The sequence below is a fragment of the Tiliqua scincoides genome, chromosome 1 (assembly GCF_035046505.1).
Source record: "Tiliqua scincoides isolate rTilSci1 chromosome 1, rTilSci1.hap2, whole genome shotgun sequence".
Classification (NCBI taxonomy): Eukaryota; Metazoa; Chordata; class Lepidosauria; order Squamata; family Scincidae; genus Tiliqua; species Tiliqua scincoides.
Genome location: NC_089821.1, coordinates 164,249,603 through 164,264,468, shown reverse-complemented (window position 1 = coordinate 164,264,468; position 14,866 = coordinate 164,249,603). Strand labels below are relative to the sequence as shown.

General features: G+C 41.8%; 1 protein-coding gene across 4 annotated transcripts in view; it reads right to left on the bottom strand.

The window, feature by feature from the left end:
* The window catches only part of EIPR1 (EARP complex and GARP complex interacting protein 1), a 93,582-nt gene that overhangs the window by 50,802 nt on the left and 27,914 nt on the right, over nt 1-14,866 (bottom strand). Inside the window, exon 1 of one of the 4 annotated variants that reach the window (XM_066612372.1) lies at nt 12,880-12,952. The exons of the other annotated variants lie outside the window; for them this stretch is intronic. The gene's annotated coding sequence lies outside the window, so the exon portion shown is untranslated. Of the gene's footprint in view, nt 1-12,879; nt 12,953-14,866 lie in introns of those variants that run through there. 4 annotated transcript variants of the gene reach the window in all.

The window sequence follows — 14,866 nt, the reverse complement described above, 5'->3', positions numbered from 1 at the left end:
TTAGGATACAATTATTTCTATGCTTACGTTTTCCTTTCACTCACATTCTCTAGAACAGAATGTGTTCCTTCCGTAAATGATAGTCTTGCCCTAATGAAGAGAATAAAAAGGAACATAAACTGGGGCAAAAGAAATGTAAGAAGGTGATACGGGAGGCCGAGCGAGACTATGAGGAACGCATGGCCAGCAACATTAAGAGGAATAATAAAAGCTTCTTCAAATACGTTAGAAGCAGGAAACCCACCAGAGAAGCAGTTGGCCTTCTGAATGGTGAGGGAGGGAAAAGGGAGATAAAAGGAGACTTAGAGATGGCAGAAAAATTAAATGAGTTCTTTGCATCTGTCTTCACAGCAGAAGACCTTGGGTAAATACCGCTGCCCAAACAGCCCCTCCCGACCAAAAAATTAAGTCAGATAGAGGTTGAAAGAGAAGATGTTTCAGACCTCATTGATAAATTAAAGATCAATAAGTCAATGGGCCCAAGACCCAAGAGTTATTAAGGAATTAAAGAATGAAGTTGCTGATCTCTTGACTAAAATATGCAACTTGTCCCTCAAAAGGGCCATGGTGCCAGAGGATTGGAGGATAGCAAATGTCACACCAATCTTTAAAAAGGGAAAGAGGGGGGACCCAGGAAACTATAGGCTAGTCAGCCTAACATCTATATTGGGTAAGATAGTGGAATGCCTCATCAAAGATAGAATCTCAAAACACATAGACGAACAGGCCTTGCTGAGGGAGAATCAGCATGGCTTCTGTAAGGGTAAGTCTTGCCTCACAAACCTTATAGAATTCTTTGAAAAGGTCAACAAGCATGCGGATGTGGGAAAACCCGTGGACATTATATATCTGGACTTTCAAAGGGCGTTCGACACGGTCCCTCACCAAAAGCTACTGAAAAAACTCCACAGGGAATTAGAGGGTAGGTCCTCTCCTGGATTGAGAACTGGTTGAAGACCAGGAAACAGAGAGTGGGTGTCAATGGGCAATTTTCACAGAGAGGTGGAAAACGGTGTGCCCCAAGGATCTGTCCTGGGACCAGTGCTCTTCAACCTCTTCATAAATGACCTGGAGACAGGGGTGAGTAGTGAGGTGGCAAACTTTGCAGATGACACCAAACTTTTCTGAGTGGTGAAGACCAAACGTGATTGTGAGGAGCTCCAGAAGGATCTCTCCAAACTGGCAGAATGGGCAGCAAAATGGCAGATGCATTTCAATGTCAGTAAGTGTAAAGTCATGCACATTGGGGCAAAAAATCAAAACTTCACATATAGGCTAATGGGTTCTGAGCTGTCTGTGACAGATCAGGAGAGAGATCTTTGGGGGGGGGGGGTTGGACAGGTCGACCCAATGTGCGGCAGCAGTAAAGAAGGCCAATTCTATGCTTGAGATCATTAGAAAAAGTATTGAGAACAAAACGGCTAATATTATAATGCCGTTGTACAAATCGATGGTAAGGCCACACCTGGAGTATTGTGTCCAGTTCTGGTCGCCATATTTCAAAAAGGACATAGTGGAAATGGAAAAGGTGCAAAGGAGAGCGAATAAGATGATTACTGGATTGGGGCACCTTCCTTATGAGGAAAGGCTACGGCGTTTGGGCCTCTTCAGCCTAGAAAAGAGATGCCTGAGTGGGGACATGATTGAGACATACAAAATTATGCATGGGAAGGATAAAGTGGATAGAGAGATTGTTGTGGAGGGTAGGAGTTTCCAGCAGAGCAATATAGATGGCTGCGCAGCAGAAACTTGAAGCCAATGTTCAAGGCTGTCCCACAGGAGGCACGACAGTTGCAAATAACCACTCCAAACAGAAGGCTGGGTTCCACCACCAAGGTATATTTACAGGAGATATTTACAGCAACATAGCAGACAGCAAAGCTGGTCAAACAGACAAACACACGTCCAGCTCCACAATCTCCTATGCCCCCCGGGGAGAGTTTGTTTGCAGGCCTGCTTTATACATACGGCCACGCCCAAACTCAGGTGCACGGGGTTTGCACTTAGTAGCACCTGCCACTTAGATACATGGAGCACAACAGAATTAAACATCCACAGGCTACATCAGATACAGTGCCTGTATCTTTTCTCCTGTGCACAAGACCTGAGGGATTTCATAGCTTGCAGACCTCAACAGAGATACTCTTTACACTCTCACATAACACCAGAACCAGGGGACATCCACTAAAATTGAGTGTTGGAAGGTTTAGGACAGACAAAAGAAAATATTTCTTTACTCAGCGTGTGGTTGGTCTGTGGAACTCCTTGCCGCAGAATGTGGTGACGGCATCTGGCCTGGCTGCCTTTAAAAGGGGATTAGACAAGTTTCTGGAGAAAAAATCCATTACAGGTTACAAGCCATGATGTGTATGCGCAACCTCCTGATTTTAGAAATGGGCTATGTCAGAATACCAATGCAAGGGGGGGGGGCACCAGGATGCAGGTATCTGGTGTGCTCCCTGGGGCATTTGGTGGGCAACTGTGAGATACAGGAAGCTGGACTAGATGGGCCTATGGCCTGATCCATATGTTCTTATGTTCTTAATGCCAGGATAGGCCTCTGTGCAATTATGTTCTATAATAAAGTAAATGCAAGCATAGGTCCAAACTACATTTTGGCAGGCATAGGTCCAACAACATAACGTATTGTTTTGCCACTCAGTTCTGTAAAGCAGTTTTTTTTTAAGTGCCAAGCAACCTTAATCTAGACTTGACAGTTTTGTTTGGAATTTATCTTCAATACAGCATCTTTCAATAGAGCTAATAGACCTTAACATTTGGGCAGTCTTTTATCATGCAAACCTGAAGTTAGATATTTTAATTCTGTCGGCTGCTGAGGTTCATTATATTCTGTTTTCAATGATGCTACAACTGGGCCTGAGCCTTTGAGAGAGGGCAGGATGAAACAGCAAATTTCATATCACTCATTTTCCAACACACACAAAGATGAAATTCTAACACAGCCACAAAGTTGGGGCCATCTGGTATAGTTTCCAAACCAAAGGATTAAATATACTGACATCTTCTTGGCAACTTTTATTATTGAATGCTCTCTCATGCATACCAAAATATACCCCCTAAAGGAATTTCTTATTACCTCAGAGTTTGAAAGGCCAACTAGCTTTGCAACTCCTATCTTGGGTTTATTTTCAATAGCCCAGGTCACAGGGCTGAACACTTTCATCTTTGTCCATTACAAAACTAAGCTTAGGATGGTTATTAAATTGCTGCACATGGTATTCCTTCAAATAAATCCTATATGGATAAGTAGATGGACTTTGTAACAATGACGTCCAGCAGTCAGTTAGTACTAGAGAATCTAGTCAAATCAATAAAAACTCTTCACATGCACTGGCAATTACTTTTCCAGAAGGGATTTTTGTATATCAGGTTTTAAAAATTTGCTAACACTCGTTCTGACATAAGAAGTAAATGCAGAAGAATAGAGCTCTATTTAACTTGATTATGCAACAACGTAAGATTCTTGTAAAATCACATCAGTGGTGAACTTTCCAGAATTTGTATCATCAGGAAGCAATATCATGGTGGAAATGGGCATGTGCAGAAAGCATAGGAAGGAGCCAAACAGGTACAACACCTACTGGGAAGCTACAGCTCTCCTGCCTTTGCTCTCCCCCTTCTCCTTCCCACTGGTTGGTCTGGGAAAATTAGATTTGGCAGGCCTCTACTGCCACCACCAAGGTTGCTTAGAAAATCTCTCTCCCCGACCTGAAAGGGGGTCCCTAAAAGGGATTCCCACCTAAAGAAAATCCAAAACAAATAGTAGCAAGAACTATGATTCCTGGAAAATTGTGGTAAGGCTACTCCCTTACAAACCGAGACCAGGCAGATAATCAAGAATAATAAAATGAGTTATTAACAGGACAGGAAAAAAAAGCCAAAACAAAAGAAATGGGACACAGAAGATAAAAATTTAAAATCGTATAAAAATTAAGGTAGGCGTGATCATGATGGGTGGTTGACAAAAAGTTAGCACAGAACTTGAAGAACAAATGGAAAATGAAATAAAGTCCTGAACACAAACTTCTGGATATGGATCCCTATTCGTAACTACTCATACAGTCCGGGGGGGAGGGGGTTCCTGCACTCCTACACAGAGTGCATATGCACTTTGTTAAAGTGCAAATGTGGTACATGATGAACCAGAGGCAACAACCTCAAGCAGTTGTATGCATGAAAATAAATGTAATTAGGTCATCTGATTGGATAAGTTATTGCCCTCAGGTCACACCATCCCACCCCTTTACTTATCTAGGTGGGCTTGGCTGCCCAATCAGTGGGCACATACCAATCTCAGTAGGAAGTTTGACCAATATCCTTTCGTTGAAGGAAATGCAGGCAAGACGACACTCAACCCACATAAGGCTTGTCTGCGATGCCATGTGGTTCTCCTGTAACAGTGCTAAATTCAAAAAGGTCAAGGGCTACTGCAGAAGAATGTCTTAGCTACTTTTAGGATGCTGAGACATCACAGAAGCCAGTGGGATGGGGGTAGAAGTGTCCTCAATAGAGAAAAATAGCCCAAACACAGAACAGCAGGAATGTTCATCATCTAATTCAGTGATTTTCAACCTTTTTCATCTCATGGTACACTGCCAAGGCACTAAAATGGTCAAGGCACACCACCAGGTTTTTGACAATTGCCAAGGCGCACCATGCTGCCAGCGGGGGCTCACATCTCCCATTGGCCCAATTAAAAAATGACCTTCTCTCAAATTCCTGTGGCACGCCTGTGGACCACTTACGGCACACCAGTGTGTGCCATGGCACAGTGGTTGAAAATGGCTGATCTAATTGCTCAAGACTCTGAGATTGAATTTATCAATGGACGGACTGTTTAATCACATTTTCTTTAGTTTTCCTGATCTACAGAAGTCATTTTCCCACACCGAGTATGTGCCTATCAGTTAAGAACCAGTGTAAATGTAGGTTGTGAATGAAAATCAACGTAACCATCTTCTAGACAGCTCCTGCATTATGCACAGACTGCTCAATATGTTCAGCTCTGACAGCTTAGATCACTTGTTTGAAAGGAGGAGGAAGAAGGGAGAAAAACAGATATTTTTACGAATACCTCTTTCCATACCCTCCTACATACCCTGCACACATTTGGGGGGGGGGGTCCAAACAGCAAATCTACATGAATTTGTGGTAAGCGTTTTCTAAACAACCCAACAAATAGTAAGCATGTTTACTTATGACAATTCTGCAGGGTTCTTATGCACTTAGCTCTTCATATACACCAACTACAGCCTCAAATTCTGTGCCAAATCATATAACATACTTTTCCAAGACAGATTAATCAACTACATTTTCTTATATTTCCCCCTTTTGCTCATGTCTGTCACCACAAGTGTCACCTTCCATAAACACAGACCCAACATCCTACTTTATTTCTCCTCACATCACTAACTTATTTCTTCCTTCTTATAATTCTTGTGAACCAGTTCTTACCCACCTGCCTTCTCTGTTTTCCCCACTACATCTCAAACCACCAAAGCAACTGACACCTGTAGGGTACTGAAGGCAGCTTTGAATGCCTAGAAACTTATCAATAGGCTGGAGTCATCCAGAAAAGCAAACTAGGCAACTTTTGCAGTATCTGGAGTCACCTTCAATACTTCTCTGCCCCAGTGAGGTAGAAGTAGGCAATTAGGCAGGCAGAGCGAGTTTAATGGCAAAGCTGAATCAAAGCAAAAGAAGAAGAGAGCAGTGGGTTGCAAGAGAGTCCCTGGGGAAGTAGGAGAAAGTTTGGGGTAAAGAACCGCACCCCCAGGTCTTCAAAATTAGGACTGCATATGTTTTTCAGCTAGCAGTGTTAGCAAGCAAGAGGTGTACATAAATCTCTTCCCACCACGCTCGGGTTGCCTATGTTTTTCCATTTCTATCATGCTAGCCACGTTTGTCTAGCCACTGACAGCTAGCTATTATGCTTGAGCTGAACATTAATGCTGAGCACGCGACAGGGATGGGAACTTGAGTCATGTGAGTCTGAGTTGTGAAAAATCAGCTTTTTTCGCCGACTCATGTGCACTTGAGTCAGCTGTGCCGATGACTCGGGAACTGACGAGCCTGAGGCCACTGACTCAGCACTTGGTCCCCACGCATGCAGACTCAAGTATGCACCTGAGTGAGTTTGCTTACTTTTTTTGCAGCATGAAAGAACTTGTGGGGGCATCATTCAGACTAGATGAGCAACACGGAAGTTCTAGCCAGGAGGCAAGGAAGGGTTAATGTTTGCTTTTGCATCCATGTGGGGGGGGGGGAAGGCGAAAGCAGGCTCTCAAGGAACTGATGATCACTGAATGAAGGATGGGTGGTCTGATCTGTTTCTTTGGATGAGGAAGGGTAGAAGGAAGAGCCCAAGGGGGTTCTTGCCTAAGAATTGGCTGGAGAAAACCAGGGAAAAGGAGGTGGGGAAACAGGGGGAGGTGATTTGTAGAGATCACGCTTTCCAACCACATGGCTCCTGTGAGCTCCGTTGTTACTTGGGAAAAGGAAGCCCCACAGAAAGACCGGTTGCAGTGGGAGTACACCTGCAAAGGATTGAGTCATCCTGATAAACCTTGCAGCTGTTGTGCGTGATGCTCCTCCCTCTTGCTGCTTCTGTCCCCTGCTCGCACACAGTCTGTCCCAACCTTTCCAGCCCTGTTTACAGATGGGGCAGCAGGGGAGTAATAAAGGAGAACCCCAACACACACGCACACACGCCAGCAACAGCTCCATTCCCCCCCTCCACACCTGCTGTGTATCAAAAAGACTCATGACTTGAGTCTTTTTGAGTCACAAAAACACTCCGGGTGACTCAGAACACGCCCCCATTATGACTCATGTTTGAGTTGAGTCACAGGGGGCGGAGACTCGTGACTTGGCTCAGGCCATGCCTTGCCCATCTCTGGAATGCAACGATTAAACCTAAATCATGTACAGTCATGCGTCAATTAATGACGAGGATGGGGACTGCAATCCCCATAGTCAAGCAGTGCTTGATGCAATGCAGACCAACTGCAGGGAAGCGGATGCTCTACTTCCCTCCCCACCAGAGGGTTGTCTGAACCTCCCAGAGGCAGCGCACATTCAAGTGCTGCCTCTGCAAGGCTCAGACTAAGGGAAATCACTTCTCTTGCATGACTTCTGGTTTCATGGTTCCCTCCCCCGGAACTGAGAACAGCTCCTTCTTTAGAGTCCTTTCGGCGGGGCCTTAAGACCTTTTTATTTATAGAAGCCTTTTAATGCTGACACAAGGCAGCATGGCTTTTTAAAAGAAATTTTAATTTTGGGTTCAAGTTTTATTGTGTTTTATTGTTTTAAATGTTTTATTTTTATACATATTTATATATTTAATGTTTTTATACGATTTCTTTTGTAAGCCGCCTTGAATACCCTTTACCGGGACAGAAAGGCGGATATAAATTCTATAAATAAATTAATAATAATAATGGAGGAAACAAAAAATTGTGTGAGAATTTCAAAAATGTATTAAAATGTTTATATTACAGCCGTCTCTTTTAGCCCTTGTTTAAAATACAAGTCAGAAAGAACACAGTCGAAAAGTACTAATGATATTAAACTTTACACTGATCGAAACAGATGTATATAGTTTAAAAGTGTTTCTCAACATTTGTCCCCCACTATACCACTTCGCATGGTCCACCTCTTGAAAGTACCACTGGAAGCAACTGGTGATGATGTCATCACCAATTACTTCCTGATTGAGAGGTCAGACATGATGCAACAAACACTGGCAAGAGGGTTAGGGTGGACAGAAGGGCTTTTTTGAGCACAAGAAAAGTGCACGCTGGAGCTCTGGCTGCTGAGTTGAGCCTCCTGCTGCTGCTTGCCATGTTCTATTGCTGGCTTTGCAACCAGGCTGTAGGGGTCTAGGGAGCCTTCGAGTACCACCAGACACCACTTCAAGTACCACCGATGGAATCACTGGTTTAAAATGATTATACAGGTTAGAGATGCAGATGGTATAATGTAGATCAGGGGTGCTCAATAGGTGGATCGCGATCTACCGGTAGATCGCGAGGCAAAAAGAGTAGATCACAGAGTGCCAACCCCCCACCCTTTCAGGTGCCTCTGGGAGGAAACGCCGGGAGTAAGGCCCATTGTGCTCAATGGGGCTTACTCCCAGGTAAGTGTGGCTAGGATTGCAGCCTCACAGCCTAATCCTAGGCATGTCTACTCAGGAGTAAGTCCTGTTATACTCAGTGGTGCTCAAGGTACACCAACATACATTGTACACATAAATGTTTTATGTTATGATGGCGCGAACATTGTAAAAAAAACTCTGGTAGATCTCCGGGCCTTGCTGGGTTTCAAAGTAGCTCTCGAGTCAAAAAAGTGTGAGCACGCCTGATGTAGATTCTAAGCAGATTGTAGTGGGGGGGGGGGGGGCTTGTCATAAGGTCACACTGAAAACTAGTACATTGGAATATAAAACAAACAACAGATTTTAGTGTACTTGAAGACCCTTTTATGGTTTCTCTCAGGTTATTAGAATAATATTGCTGAAAAGGAAGATTCAGAGCTGGATTTACTTATTACAGCCAAAATTATTTCTTTTTTCTTCCCATCCTTTAGACAAAGGTTCTACAGGCTATAAGATTTGACTGTCTCAAAGCAATTCACAGAAAAGGAAAATAGATGCAAAGCTGAATTACAGAAAGTAATTTTTCACAACCATATTTTTATTTGTTACATTTTGGAATTAGATGCTTCCTGATCCTTTTGCATAATTTTCTTGGATTTTTTTTAAAATTTATTTTATTTTTTAAAAGATGAATGAATCAACAAAGTCTAGAAAGTAAATGCATCAGACATATTTCTCTGTGTGGGAATGAAAGATTTCTACTACTTCTTGCAGTTAGCCCTATGTACCTATGAGTAAGATGAACAAAACTGTGTGTTGTCCATCATTTCGTTGCATTCCCAAGTGTTTTAACCCCCAACTGAAGCTGTACAGAAATCCATGCTGGAGCTAGCTGAGCTGAGGCTTCAGTGGCTGACAGGACTTGCTCTTTGATGCGCTCAGGTGGTACAAAGCCAGCTGGCTGCCATTACTCTGTTGCCCTGGGAACCACAATTGAAGTGTACTTCTAAATCTGCACAGGAGGTACTTCTGCACCATTGCCACAGCAGCTCTTGCTGTGCAAAGTTAAAGTCGCATCGCAGCTATAGCTGCAGCCCAGCTGGTGCCCATTAATGTCCCCTGTATGACAGGAGCAAGCAGCTAGTCTTAGATGCCTCATTCTCTCCACTGACAAAAACAGAAGGATTTATCATTCTTATTAATGGAGATAAAACACTCTGTGTGAATAGGAGGTAGCTCAAAAGGACTGAGGGTTTTAAGTGCAGTTTTAATACCTTTTGGTTTTGCTTGCTAACATTAAGGTGCAAAACACATCATTTTTGCAACTAACATGTTTCTTAGAAATTCCATTGAACTTACTTTCAAGTAAGGCATGTAGGCTTGGAGGAATAATTTAAAGACAAAGCAGAGCTTATGCTCAGTAACAATATTAAATATTTTATATAGAATTTTCCCAATGAATATTAAGCACTTCTTAGTAATTCTTTACATCAGCTCAGGAGGCAGGAACATACACTATCTCACAATATGAGTTTAAGAGATCTGATAAGGATCTGGAAAAAATATTCTCCAGGCTTGGAGCTTTCTCCCAATGCCTGATGTATGTATGTGGATGACACAATTACAGCCCAATCCTAACCCATGCTGGAACACGCAAGTCAGCTGGCCTGTGCTTTAACCTAAGGATTGGGGCTGGCTGTGAATTAATTCCCTTTTTCCCATGTCACATGACAGCCAGGCCAATAGGGCTACTTGGATTTGCAAGTAATCGATGGTGCAAATTTGAGCAGCAGGGGAGGGCTGACCAGGTCAGGGATAGGGGTTTGGATCTGGCCTAAGTGCCAGATCCAGGTCCCATCCCCTTCCCTGGGCCAAACCACCCACTAGTCAGCCCACCGCCTACTGCCCTCCCTCCTCACCTGCACCAGTCACCGTTGGCCAGCCTTAACTGCCCAGCCAAAGTCTGGGATCTGGCGTGGGGAAACCAGTGCGCATCCTTGCACTGGCCTCCCCAACTTGAAAAGGAGGCCCAAACATCCCTCAAAGCTCATTTGCAACACTCCAGGGTTGGCGCAAGGGAATTGCACAGGCCCAAGAACGCCTTAGGATTGTGCTCTTACTCAGCCATGAAAGCAATTCACTCTGCACATGCTAAAGAATGTGTTTTGTCTATTCTTCAAATGTTCCAGAATAAAAACTGGAAAGCCAGGATGGTGTAATGGTTTGGGACCTGGACGCAGATCTGGAAGATCCAGGTTCCAATCCCTGCTCAGCCACAGAGCTTCCTGAGTAGCTTTGGGCCAGTCACTATCTCTCAGTCTCATCTACTTCACAGAGTAGTTGTGAGGATAAAAGGAGGAGATCAACTACGTAGACCACCCTGAGCTCCTTGGAGGGAGGATATTACAAAGATGTGAAAAAATAAGTTAAAAAACTGGCACTGAAAATGAGCACAAATTAAGTCTTACTTATCTCAGTAAAAACAACCTAAGAATCCAGCAGAGAGATAACAATAAAGGGGAAAAATTTAGCATTGGGCAAACTCAGTTTAACTCCCCCCCTCAAAGACCCATGGACAGGAATTTCCTCACAAGATGTCCAAAACAGAAGAGCAACAGAGCCAAATGGGCATTTTGGGAAAGTGAATTCTAGAATCTGGAAGAGATTTCATCCTGAAACCATTCAGCTTGTCCCAAACATATTTGATGAGATCCAGAGTGAACAGGTAGGCTCATATTTACATGGCAAAAGAAGATATATGTCTTGCCTGACTTTACTCCTGCAACTAGTATTTAGTGTGATATTGCCACCGAAACCAGAAGTAAGGCACAATCATAATGGCAAGTAACTCTGACAGATTTATCCTCCATGAATCTGACTAATCCCCTTTGGAAGCTATCCAGGTTATTAGCCGTCACATCTTGTGGCAGTGGATTCTACAGGTTTATTGTTAACTACGAGAAGTACCATATCCTTTGCTTGTTCTAAATCCCCCAAAGTTTTCATTGCATGACTTCCAGCTCTGGAATATACTTCTTGAGTTGCAGCAACCAGAACTTAAGACAGCATTCCAAATGCAGCCACACCATAGCTTATATTATATTCTAATATTGCCCCAATAAAGTTATCTTACTCACTATCCTTTTCCTAGGGACACGAGACATGGAATTTGCCTTCTTCGCCAATGAGTAAACATTTTCATGGAGCTGTTCATGGCTCCAAGATCTCTTTCCTGGTTTGTCACTGACAGCTCAGACCCCTTCAGTATAAGCATGAAGAACTTTTGCTTTATATCTTTCCAGTAGCTAGCATATAAAATCCTTGCAGCAGTTAATATCGTAATAACTAAATACACATCATTTTCTTTATCTATAATATCTAAGGTGATATTAGGCAAAAATAACTCGGGTTTCAGCGGTATCGTAAATTCAACAATCTCTTGTATTAGGTTCCTTACCATTTTCCAGTATACTTGCATTTTTTTACATGTCCACCACATATGATAAAAGGTCCCTTCTTCACATTTACACTTCCAACAATTTTTTTATATGTTCTCATTCATTTTTACCAGTTTTACTGGTGTCATGTACCATCTATAAAACATTTTATATACATTGTCTTTAAAATTTGTTGCTCCAGTAAATTTTATATTATATTTCCAAATCTGTTCCCATTGTTCTAATGTAATATTATGGCCTATATTTTGCACCCATTTTATCATACATTCTTTTATTGTTTAAAATTCCAACGAAAGATGAATTAATAGAGAAAATAATGAATGTGGCAGAAATGGATAGGCTTATAGAGATTTTGGATCAACAGCGTAAACCAACACAGATAGAGCAATGGAGACCATTTTAAGCTTGGTTGAAAATGAAGTTGTCGATGTATAAGATAGGGCATTTAGATGAATATATTGTATACATGATATATTATACAAGATATGATATGATAGATAAATTATATTAAGAGGTTAAACTAGAAGACGAACAAGATTAGAAGATATGTATTGATTGATTAGATATATATGATTGCCTGCACCCTTCAACGGTATGTTTTTGTGTTTTTTGTGTGTGTTGTGTATTGAGTTTATGTTTGTTATGTGTTTGTTTATATTTGTTGCTTGTTTTTATTTTGGAAAATAATTTAAAAAATTAATTAATTAATTAAAAATAAAAAAAGAATTTTTGCTTTACAGTTGTTGACTGTGAGCCACATTTGCCATTTTGTTAACCATTCACCCAGTCTGGAGATGTACTTTTGGTGCTCTTCATAATCTGCTTTGGATTTAGTGTCCTGAATAGTTTGATACTCTCTGCAAGTTTGGTCACCTCAATATTTACCCCAGATACAGATCATTTATGAACAAAAAGTGACTTTTTAAAAGTTGAGTGTGGAAGTAAGAAGTAGGAAAGAGGCCCTATGCTTACACCAGTTTGAACACTGTGGTTGAACTCAGTAGAAGGCAAATTCTAGAATTTGGAGTCTGGGATAGACTCAATTCAATGATATGCATCTATGGAGGGCTGTATATAGGATATTTAAAGTTAAGCTCTGCATTTCGTATTGGGTTACTATAATTCGGGAGAAGAGTTCATCTCATCCAGGACAACCTCTTTCCCGACTGCAAATATAAAGCGTTTTAATATAAGCACACAGCCGCACAAGTATTTTGGATTAATAAGATTCTGAGTTTGTTTTGTGGCATTGTAAGCAAGACTGATTTGAGCAGAGAGAGAATATGGCAAGTTTAAATGTGCTACCTTTTTGCCGTGGCAAGAAAATCTGTGCTCCTGCAGCTGGTTTCCAACACCAGTGTATGCTTTTCCATCTGAAATGCCATTGTCAATAGATGACTCTACCCATGTTGCTTGGGCAAGGACTGCATTTCCTAAAGGAAAGATCAACACACTTAAAGGGGATTTTAATTCTCCTTCACCTACCCCTCAGGTAACCTTGGGAGGGAGGGGGGAGAACGGCTGGGTGTGTGAAATGACCTTTATGTAGAAGAATTTTAAAAATGTAACACTAAAATATGATTTCACAAAATCTGAAGCCCTGAAAAGACAGGATATGTTGATGACTTCTGATTATTTAGATGGCAAAAAGGCAGACAGGGATATTCTAAATGCTAAAAACAATAATCAAATCTTCAAAATCCTCCTAACAGCAGGGCAGGTATCTTGTTCGCAGAAACAAAGAGACCATCACCTATGTTTATGGGACTTTGCCCTCTGCTGGCTCTTTCCATCATGACATCGAGAAACACTATTGTGTAATGACTCACAAAAACCTGCTTTCCCTGCAAGCCCCCCCCATCCACATTACCACAAGAGTGTTTGCTAGGCAAGTCTTCATTTTTACAAGGGAAGAGCTGTGAACAAAGCTATTATTGCAGACATGGATTCTGAAATATTTATGGCAGCTACCTTTGAATCGTCTCAGAGAATGAACCCTGACTTGTTCTGAGCAAGTGTGCTCTGCAGCTCCATTGTAGATAAGCCATTCTTTAATCAAACTGAACTCTCACTTGCACAGTGCCCCCCATCCACCCCAGTCAGTGCCAAGGAATAACACTGTCCTTTTTCTATTTCCATAAAGCATTAGGATACTGCTCTTTTAAATCCAAATAAGATGAAGCTCTGAGAAAGCTCCCTCCCTCCCTCCAATATTAAAGTTACAGAACGTATATGCTTAAGTCTTAATGAAATGCGAGACTGCACATCTCTCTTCTTCCCCCTTCAATGAAGTCAGGTAATGCAAATGTGAGATCCCTACAGTATTATTAATTCTGCTACACTGCACATTGAGCCACTGATGCTGGAGCAGAGAGGTATAAGTTACATATCTATTGTGCCAGCTGATCTCTCTCAGGGACAAAGGCTTTCACCCTGAAGGAGAGGGCAGGTGGCGATGCCAGTCTCTCTGCCCTCCAAGGATTTTCCACAGAAGTAAGAGGTGAAAAGGGGGGAAAGCAGATTTAATTTCCTACAGCTGTCAAACTGATGTGATAAATCGGCATCTCTACAGCTACCAGTGTCAGACCTTATGAAACTGTCCTAGTTTTTAAAGTGACAGTATCCTGGCATATAACTGATTTTTTAAAAAAACTGATTTTATTACATTATTTACGCTTCTTTGGAATCAAGCAATTCTTCCCCACCCGAATTCCCCCATCCAATAGTTATATAGCACGCCAACAACTCAAGCTTTTATCAGACAAACGCAAGAAGAGGTGTTTGCAAGCAGTGTCATATGTATACCTGGCCATTCTTTTCAGAGCAGCCCATAAATGTTGGCCCATTATAGACACCTAAATTTCAAGAATTATTAAGCTGTAATTAACTTGAGGCAATGTATGAATTTACCTCCACTCTCTGTGATATAGCCTTGGGTCCCCATATGGGGAGAAAAGCAGGATAAAAATATAGTTAATAAATATTACCTGCCATATACACATACCGCTTAGGCAAAATTACTTATTTTGAAGCTGCTGAAGTGAAGATTCTTAAGAGCTTTGTATGTCACATTTGCACCTAAAAAACTGCTGAATTTATGCTATGTTATGTTTAGTACTAAAACACTGCAGTGTCAATCAAAGAACACTCAGCAAACTATATCATAGGAACCTCAAAACAGATTAATTAAGATATATGCTTTCCTTTTTTGAACACACACACACACACACGCACACAGAGAGAGAGAGAGAGAGAGAGTTTAATGTTTGGAATTTTAAATGGGAGAATATAT